This window comes from Microcaecilia unicolor, chromosome 9 (genome assembly GCF_901765095.1).
Source record: "Microcaecilia unicolor chromosome 9, aMicUni1.1, whole genome shotgun sequence".
NCBI lineage: Eukaryota > Metazoa > Chordata > Amphibia > Gymnophiona > Siphonopidae > Microcaecilia > Microcaecilia unicolor.
The window spans coordinates 177,471,170-177,480,858 of NC_044039.1; positions in this window are offsets into that span (position 1 = coordinate 177,471,170).

A 9,689-nucleotide genomic window follows, 5' to 3' on the forward strand; every position below is an offset into this window, starting at 1 on the left:
CATAGTCATAGTAAAAGTGACTATCCCAGCCGACTTACCAGTGGGGGGGGAGGCTACATTTTTCCCCATCAATGGTGCCCCTTGTAATCTCTGACGTGGTGGGTTCTGAAAATATGCTGAGGGAGTTATGCCCTCAGTTGGTGTCAAATTCCTCTAAATTGTCCACCAAGGGTGTCCTTTTACAGCAGCACTGGGCAGTGCTTGTAGAGAAACTCTCCTCCCTTCTAAAAGCCCATACGTTCAAACCCGTTCTACCAGGGGAAAAAGGGAAAGGATTCTATTCCAAGTACTTCATCGTTTCCAAAACAATGTGGAGGAGGGGGGGATATCATCCCATCCTTGATTTAAGGACCTTCAATAAATACCTAGTCAAAGAAAGGTTCAGGATATTTTCCATGGGCACCCTCATTCCTCATGATTCTGGCAAATGATTTGCTATGCTCTTTGGACTTAAAGGATACTTATACCCACATACAGATACTTCCTGTGACTGGGAAGTATCGCAGATTTCGTGTAAGGAGATACCAGTACCAGTATTGCATCCTGCCATTTGGCCTTGTATCTGTTCTGAGTGTAGTGCTTAGCCGTAGTAGCAGTATTGCTAAGCAGACTGGGAGTTCATGTTTCTCTCTCTGGACAATTAGCTGGGCAAGAGCATGTCAAAAGAAGGTGCTCTTGAGTATCAATGCTGAGAACTATTCAGGTGTTGGAGCTACTAGGGTGTGTTAACTACCCAAAGGCCCATCTGCTCCCAATACAATGATTAGAGTATATTGGTGTCATGATAGACACGGTTCAGGCTCAGGCCTACCTCCCTCAGGTACAGGTAGCTGTTCTAATTTGCATCGCCACTCAGATCCAGCACAGCCAGAAAGTCACAGCTTGGCAGATGTTAAGGTTGTTAGGCGACATGATCTTCACAGTGCATGGCACACCTCCATTGGAGAGTGGCTCAATGGATCTTTGCTTCCTAGTAGTGTCAGTCCATGGGGAACTTTGTGGATGTCATCTCGGTCACGTCTTAGGTGGACAATTCTGTCCAATTTTACTCTGGGACTCCCATTCCAAATTCCTCCACCCCAGCAGATTCTGACCACAACTGCATCCAATCTGGCCTAGGGAGCTCATATACAAGGGCTTCACACACACACAGGGACACTGGTCTGCTCAGGAGACCAAGCTTCACATTAAGCTCCTGTTTCTTCAGGCAATCTAAAATGCTCTAAAGACTTTCAGAGAGTGTTCTCATCCCCCCCAGACAAGCAGGTTGCCATTTACTCTGTCAACAAGCAGGGGTGTATGGGCTCCTACACCTTATCTCAGAAAGTAGTCTGGATGTGGAAGTGAGCCATCAGCTATGGCATGGTGTTCTGAGCCACATACCTAGTGAGGAGAGACAGTCTGGTGGCTAGACTGAGCAGGGTGATGCAACTGCACAAGTGGTCTCTCAACATGGGCATTGGCCACAGGATCTTCCTGCAGTGGGGCACCCCCTCAGTGGATCTTTTTGCCACTCATCTCACCAACAAGGCCCCTCAGTGCTGCTCCAGACTCTGATCTCACAGCAGACAAGTGTCAGATGCCTTCTTCTTTGGGAGAGGGCCACCTTTATGTGTATCCTCTAGTTCCTCTGATAGAGAAACTCAAGCAGGACTGGGGAACCATGGATTTCATTGTGCCTTACTGACCAAGACAAATCTGGTTCCCCTCTTTTGGAGTTATCCTGCAAAGATCCTTGGAGGTTGGAGTGTTTTTTTTTTTTACCCTTATCACGCAGAATGAGGGGTCTCTTCTGCATCCTAACTGCCAGTCCTGACCCTCACAGCCTACAGCTTGAAAGTGTAGAATTTGTATCACTTCAACGGCCTGAGGGTGTCTGTAGTATCCTGCTGGCTTCCAGGAAAGATTCCACTAAGAGGTGGAATCTTTCCTGGAAGCCAGCAGGATACTTAACGGTTTCTGTGTAAGACAAGAGCGATCTAGGGCCTTATCCTCACACCAGATGGCAAATCTCTTCCCCTAAAAAGCATAAGAGGTGTTCTGCTTTTTAGGGGAAGAGATTTGCCATCTGGTGTAAGGATAAGGCCCTAGATCTCTCGTCTTACACAGAAACCGTTAAGTACCTTCTATACCTCTCTGTAAGGGTTTATCTTAGGGTGATTGATTAGTGCTTACCATCACGGTGTAGGAGATAAGTCCATCTCTGCATAGCCTTGAGTTGTTTGATAGTGAGCTTTGTCAGTAGTAAACCTCTCTTAAATAGAATCTCTGACACTGGCTTGGGCCCTCAACAACATTGTCCTCACCCAGCTGATGAAAGCTCCTTTTGAGCTGATGTAAAGCTTGGGGCACAGCTTGGATGCTCAGCCCCCCCCCCCCCCCCCCCAAATTCTATAATGCTGCTCCTAGTTCTTTGGAATGCCTCTGACCTGCCCTCTTTTGGGTTGCGCATGTGAAGATTTGGTTGTGGACCTTTATAGAATCATGTGTAACCAAATCTCTGTAAGTCCAAATTAGTGCCAGTTAATATCAATAATTGATTAACAGTTCATTGACTTATTTGCATGTGGATCTCAGGATCATGTGCAATGTGGGGGTTCATTTATAGAATGCAGGACTATGAAAGAAAAGTCTCATAACATTGTTTTTGTCTGATTAAGAAACAAGCAAAAAAAAACAACAAAGTAGACTGAGAAACCAATGTAGCTTCAGTCCCTCGCAGTGTGGCTGTAACATCTACACTAACTGCTGAAACCAGTTAGGTCCTAGTAGAATCCAGTTCTCCTGCCCACCAAGCTTATTGAACAAATGTAGAGATTAGATTGTTCCCTAGTGACCTGAAGATAAGACCCAGGAACATGTTTAAGAATGATCTGATTGAAGCCCTTAAGATAACATCTGAGGTTGCCCCCTCCCTTTCTGAATAGTGCTATTTGCTGTATAACTTTAAAGCTGCTGCACAGTAAAGCATGCAAAGTAGCTCATTAATTTGTTGAGCAATATCTGCTTTTCTGATAAGTACACTTGGGTTCAGACTCCAGTCCAACTCAAATCCGGACGTTTTTAAAAAGTAGATTATTTGTCTACTGCTGTACTGTAAATCAGTCAATGTTTGATGTGCGTTCATTAACTAAAATCCATTTACATATATGCTAAGATTAAATATTTCTTTAGCAAAGGTAGCAACCGTTTTTATTTTTTGTGTCGTCTTTTTTTTTTGTCTCCACAAATATGGCAACCTACCCCTTCTTTATCACTGACTTCTTCAATCCTTTTGTCTTTTTCTCTCAGATAGCAGCAACCATTTCCTCTTCCTGGTGTGCTGTGATTTTCTTCCCCCTTCCTGCGCTTGTAGGCCTTACAAACATGGCTTGCAGGCAGACAAGTGGTGAAGTTTGGTCCCTTCCTCTCCTGAAACTCTCTTCTCAGGGCTCGCTTTTATAACTATTGTTTATACTTTTCTCCAACTCGTTGGCATTGATTTTGTTCATGTCTCAGGGCTATTGGTCTGTTCTGCCTTCTGTTCCATGTGTAGACCTCAGCACAGAGCCACATTGTTGCATAACTTCAACTGTCCTATGGTTCAAGCTTGTATGTGTGTGTCTCATTTGTGAAGTGCTAATATTCCAATATAGTATTCACTCTGGAGTTCCCTTAGTGTTATAATATAAGAATTATTTTAAAGCAATTGTTATAAATATATTTATCCAACCTAGACTGTTTGAAGCCAATCACAGGATAGGAACAAATTCTTATATTTTATTTGCATATAATGTGTGTTTGTATGGAATATGATCCATCAAAGATCCTTGTAATGAGTAAATCAGCATTCCATTTTTGAATACAGTAGAGTCTTGACTATCTGACGTAAATGGGACCCACAGGTTGTTGGATAATCGAAAAGTCAGATAATAAGAAAAAGTAGATAAGGGATAAAATAAAAATATATTGAATGCATGTTTCAAAGAGGAAGCAGTAAAAGAGAGTTTAAAACTTAGTGTGCACAAGAATCGTACCAAGCACTGCTGCCTTTTAAGTAAACGTGATGCTGGGAAAGAGAAACCTGTGCGCATCTCAATGACAATGTTGTGATGTCACCAAGGTATGTTGGATAATCCAGAGCATCAGCTGAATAATTCACAAAATAAAAAAATTAGTTGGGGTCATCAGATTGGACCACTTCTAAATTACAGACTCTTGATAACCTATAACATGCTCACCATGTCCCAGCCTGATAGGCATTGTTATAAAGGTTACTGTCTGAGTAGTTTGTTTTTAGCACTGATGTGATTTATTGCTTCTTATGTGAATATGAGATTACAGCTATAGTGTGGTACCCAAAACAACTAGATTGGGGGGGGGGGGGGGGATAATAACAGATAGGAGTGGTGCAGGCATTAACATGAGGTGATGGAACGATGTACCAAGTCAGCTCGTTTCTAGAAGACTAGGGAAATTTTTTCCCCTTTCTTTCCTGCTGCTTCCAGCACAGTTCACAATAGTAGAAAACATCAAAGGCTTATTTTACGAATTTGATGTACCGGTTTTTATGGTTGCATTTGATGTAATACTGTAGCGATATGTACATAGTAACATAGTAGATGACAGCAGAAAAAGACCTGCACGGTCCATCCAGTCTGCCCAACAAGATAAACTCATATGTGCTACTTTTTGTGTATACCCTACTTTGATTTGTACCTGTCCTCTTCAGGGCACAGACCATGTAAGTCTGCCCAGCACTATCCCCGCCTCCCAACCACCAGCCCCGGCACAGACCGTATAAGTCTGCTCAGCACTATCCCATGGGTTGAGATATACAGTAGTTGTTGAACAAATGGATTTTAATATACATCAGCAAAATTTCTAGATACAGAAATAAAGGCTGCCTTGGTTTATGATCAGAAATTCTTCATTCAGGAGTGGAGGGGTGGCCTAGTGCTTAGAGCATCGGTCTTGCAATCCAGAGGTGGCTGGTTCAAATCCCACTGCTGCTACTTGTGATCCTAGGCAAGTCACCTAACCCTACATTGCCTCAGGTACAAACTTAAATTGTGAGCCCTCCTGGGACAGAGAAATATCCAGAGTACCTGAATGTAACTCACCTTGAGCTACTACTGAAAAAGGTGTGAGCAAAAAATAAATAAATTTCTGGGGCTGAGTGTGAGAAATGTGTTGTCTCCCTGGTCTTGATGCAGCAGCTGCCCTGTCTCCCCTCTTGCATTTCTGTCCTAGTTGCTGACTGCAGCAGATAATCTGTGTGCAAGCATGCAAGCATTGGCAGGTTTACTGAGCAGCGCCAGGATGCCAGGCTGCTGGCAGCACCTGGCTTAGATTTAAAGCTTGTTTGCACATGTCACCCTCTAATTGTCTACACTATAAAGGTCAGACCAGGGTTGATTTGGGGAAGGTTTGCCTTGTTGAGTCCTTAATACTTTAACCAGCCTGACTTACATACAATCTGCCACAATGTATTTCAGTTTATCGAGGAGTCAATTCAGCTTTCTCCTCCCTCATCCCATCCAGGGGTTTAAGCCAGTGTTTCTCAAGCCATTCCTGGAGTTCCCCTAGCCAATCACTGGTTTTCAGGATCTGTACAAAGTATATGCATAAAAGCGAGTAGGTGTGCATTCATTCATTCAAAGCTAGCTCATGTCTGTCACTGTGCATTATAGATATGCTGAACCCCAGGCTGGCTAGAGAGCGGTCCAGGAATGACTTGGGAAACAGTGGATTTAAGCCTCCGGTTGGCATGGTTTAGTTTTCTGAATGTGTCTGCTCTTATATACAGGATGATTGTGAAGAGGCAAAAGGTGGCTTGGGTTGGTCAGAAGAAAGATATTCAGACCACAAGAGTCACAGCCACACTGTGCTGTATCCATCACTCTGATCCGGTCCACAAGGAGTTAATTCACCCTCACAGCTGTGTGGTTTTATTTGCCTTTCTGATACCTCTTCATTGAATAGATATACAATTTATTTCATCAAAGAGCAGGAGTGCCTCTGAATATCTACCATAGGAGGGAAAATGTAATTGCTATTTTATTTTCCTTCCATGGAAATTCATAGGAGCCAGTCCATGCTGTCTTGGTTCCTTTAACTCTATTAAATTATTGTGGAAAGGAATATGAAAGAAGTCCCCCTGCACTTACTGACATCAGTCATGTTCATATACAGTGAAAAAAAGCAAATACCCAGTGTACCTGAGCTACTACTGAAAAAGGTGTGAGCAAAATCCAAATTAATAATAATAATAATAACAACAACTTAATTGAATAGCCACATTTTTTTTTAAGTTTGTCACCCATAATTCCTGCAGAATCTTGAAATATCTGGGGCAACAGGCAGAAATAAAACCTGCATGGAGCTCATCTGGGATGTGTGTAACGATGTCCCTTCTGCCCATAGAGTAGGGACAGGGGATTCAATATAAAGAAGAATTTGTATGTAGCTACAGTCAGTGGTGTGCTGGAGCAGGCTCTCACAGGCTCGCAAGAGCCAGTTTTTAAGTTTTTAAGAATTTTGGGAGCTGGTTGTTAAAGTAGGGCCCTCCATGGCTACTTTAACAACTGGCTCCCAAAATGTGGGCTTGGGTCCCCTGCTGAATTATCTTTTACTTTGCTGGTGGGAATGATGAGCCCTGCCAGCCAAGTAAATGGACTACTGCTGCTCCCCGCTCCTTGTTTCCAGCTCTGAGCAGCAGGCTGGGACTTCTCAAGCATTGGAGAGAAGTTCCAGCATGCTGCTCAGAGCAAGACGTTGGGAGTGGTGGCAGTCCATTTATTGGCTGCCAGCAAAGGTATGCCTAGTGTACCCGCACGAAGGGAGGGAGGAGAGAGGCAAGTGTTGCTCCCCCCCCCCCCCCCCCCCCGGCCACCGCTGACCCTTCCAACTGCAGAGCTGGCTACGTCCGGAGAAAGAGCCTGTTGTTAAAAATTTACCAGCACACCCCTGGCTACAGTCCACAGGATCATGGATAATACAGATGAATACCATACCTATATTTGTATGATGATGGTGTAAGTCACTGGAGAAAAGTCTGAGGCTTAACTGTTTTGTACAAGATCCAAGAAATCTTTTTCCCCCTGTATATTTAGGGGTCCTTTTACTAAAGTTCGCTGAAAAATGGCCGTGGTAGTGTAGGTGTGGGTTTTGGGCGCGCACAGATCCATTTTTCAGTGCGCTTGCAAAAAATGCCTTTTTAAAATTTTTGCCGACAATGGGCGTGCAGCAAAATAAAAATTGCCACGCATGCATTTTGGGTCTGAGACCGTACTGCCAGCCATGGACTTAGTGATAAGGTCTCTTGTGTTAACCGTGCGGTAATCACCTACGCTTGTCAAGTTGCAGTTACTGTCCAATTTCTGGCACGCGTAAAATATGAAATTACCACATGGGCCATGAGGTAGCGGCGCGGTAACTCCAAATTGGCGCACTTTGGGCATGTGTAGGTGCCTACGTGGCTTAGTGAAAGGGCCCCTTAAAGAGTTTCTCATTCTCCCAAGGACTTCTTCCTGTGGGGGCAGTAGTAGCTCACCTTGAGTTACTACTGTAAAAGGTGTGAGCTAAATCCAAATAAATAAGGTACAGTCACTGCTGCTGTGGCCAGGGCCACTGAGAGACTGGGCCGGGCCCGGGTCAAGGCCGCCCCCCCCTCCGTCCACCACCGGGCCAGGCCCCTCTGAATTCAAATCATAGCGCCTCACCTCGACCTCGCTCCGTGTGAAAGAAGCGCAGCAGTGGCAGTCTGCAGATTGCCTCCCTTCGGGCCTGCCCTCCCTGTGTCCCACCCTCGTGCAAGTGACATCAGACGAGGGTGGGACACAGGGAGGGAAGGCCTGAAGGGAGGTGATCTGCACATTGCCACTGCTGTGCTTCTTTCACAGAGAGCGAGGTCGAGGTAAGGCGCTATGATTTGAATTCAGGGGGGCCCGGCCTGGTGGTGTACGGAGGGGGTCGGGTGGAGGGGACTGTGGTGCTGGGCCCCCCTTGGAGGCCCGGACCTGGGGAATTTTGTCCCCCCTGCCCCCCCCCCTCTCAGCGGCCCTGGCTGTGGCTACAGATCACAAGTTCCTGGACTGCATGGCTCAGCAGCAAGGCTTCTACAGAGATAGTCTAGTGAACTGTAGCTAATCTCTTCCCATGCTCTCTGCTTATCTCTCAAGTCACTGTTGGAACCCTACAGGAGGACAGCAGACCTAATTGAGCAGATCATAGGCAACATTTCTGTTTCTCCTTTTCTTCCTTTCTCTCTTCTTCAACTGAAAAGCCTGGGCAGAATTGAAACCTTTGTCCTCTTCGTCTTCTAATTGGCATAGTGCAGCCCTATGAGGAAGTGGCAGGCTGAGGCTGTAAGTGTCCAGAAGCCAAAATTTAACAATCTTCTGACTTCACTTTTGTGACAGGTATGAAGCTAGAGCAAAATAGCCCTGCTTCTCCCCACTTAAAGTCTTTGTCACCCTTGGTAAACTAAATGGTGGTTAAATATAATACAATATAGAGCAATGTTGTCCAGCATATTTATGATAAACAGGCATGGGTATATGTAATTATGGGCATCAATAATATTTACCCAATGTAATACCCCATGCTATGGGTATTACTAGAACAGTTGTGATAGATTTTTCCAGAGGCCCTGGGGGGAGGGGGTATCCTGATATCAGCAGCAGTCATGGGGATACAAACAGAGGTAGAAAGGTCCCAAGCAACAACAAAACACAGGAAGGAGGGCTGCTGGAGGCTAGAGTCTAGCCTGCTCATGTGATGCGGACTGAGAAACTTGTGGCAAAGTTGGGGAGTTGAGCGCCCAGATTTCTCCAGCACTGATCATCAGCCCTTTCGTCACAACCAAAGGGCTCTGCAAGGAGTCAACTTGAGCCTCGCCTCCAGCACTTTGCACTATGTCCACACTGCACACTGATCAGGGCCTCAGGTAGTAGACTTCTAGGGAAGCCCATGTAAAAAACAAAAAAATGTTATAAGTGTAATACTGGTAGGTTTCTGAGAAGAGGACATCTGTGGGTAAGTGACATTATTTTATTCTGCATTATTTCATTTTGAGCTTGGTAACTTAAAGATTAGGGTTTAAAAGAGGAATTGTAGGGTATTGATAAACACAGAATTTTAAAATAATAATAATTTTTAAAAAGCAAGCAAACTTTATTAGCTAGTCTCCATACCCTTTTTTCCATAGTTTTAAAACTTGAAGTTTCTGCCACAGTATTAACAGATAGTCTCTAGAAGGCACAGAAGGGCCCAGTTCAGTCCTCATTCCTGCCGACCCTCCCCATCTCCCACCCACCCCTAGCTCAACTCAACTTCATTTATAGTCAATTCTAATTAAGACAACGAGGGGAATTTTCAATTTTCATTAGAGTCTGAATTACATTTAATTAGTTTCTAAGAAGCAAACTCTAAATAAATTACAAATTATAACAGTCAAAAGGATCGTTATATTCACCTGATATCCCTAGTACCTTAAGAAGTTTTAGTTAAACAACTCTATAATACTAAGATGCAGTCAGTAGTCCAGCAGCGAGAGGGGTGCTATCCAGTCTTTTGCATTGAGTGTCACATGTATGACTATCTCCCAGTTGATGAGAGATCATATGTGTGTGCTCGATGCAAAGAGCTCCTAGCACTCAGAGAACAAGTCCATTCTCTTGAGGCCAGAGTAGCAGACTTGGAGGAGC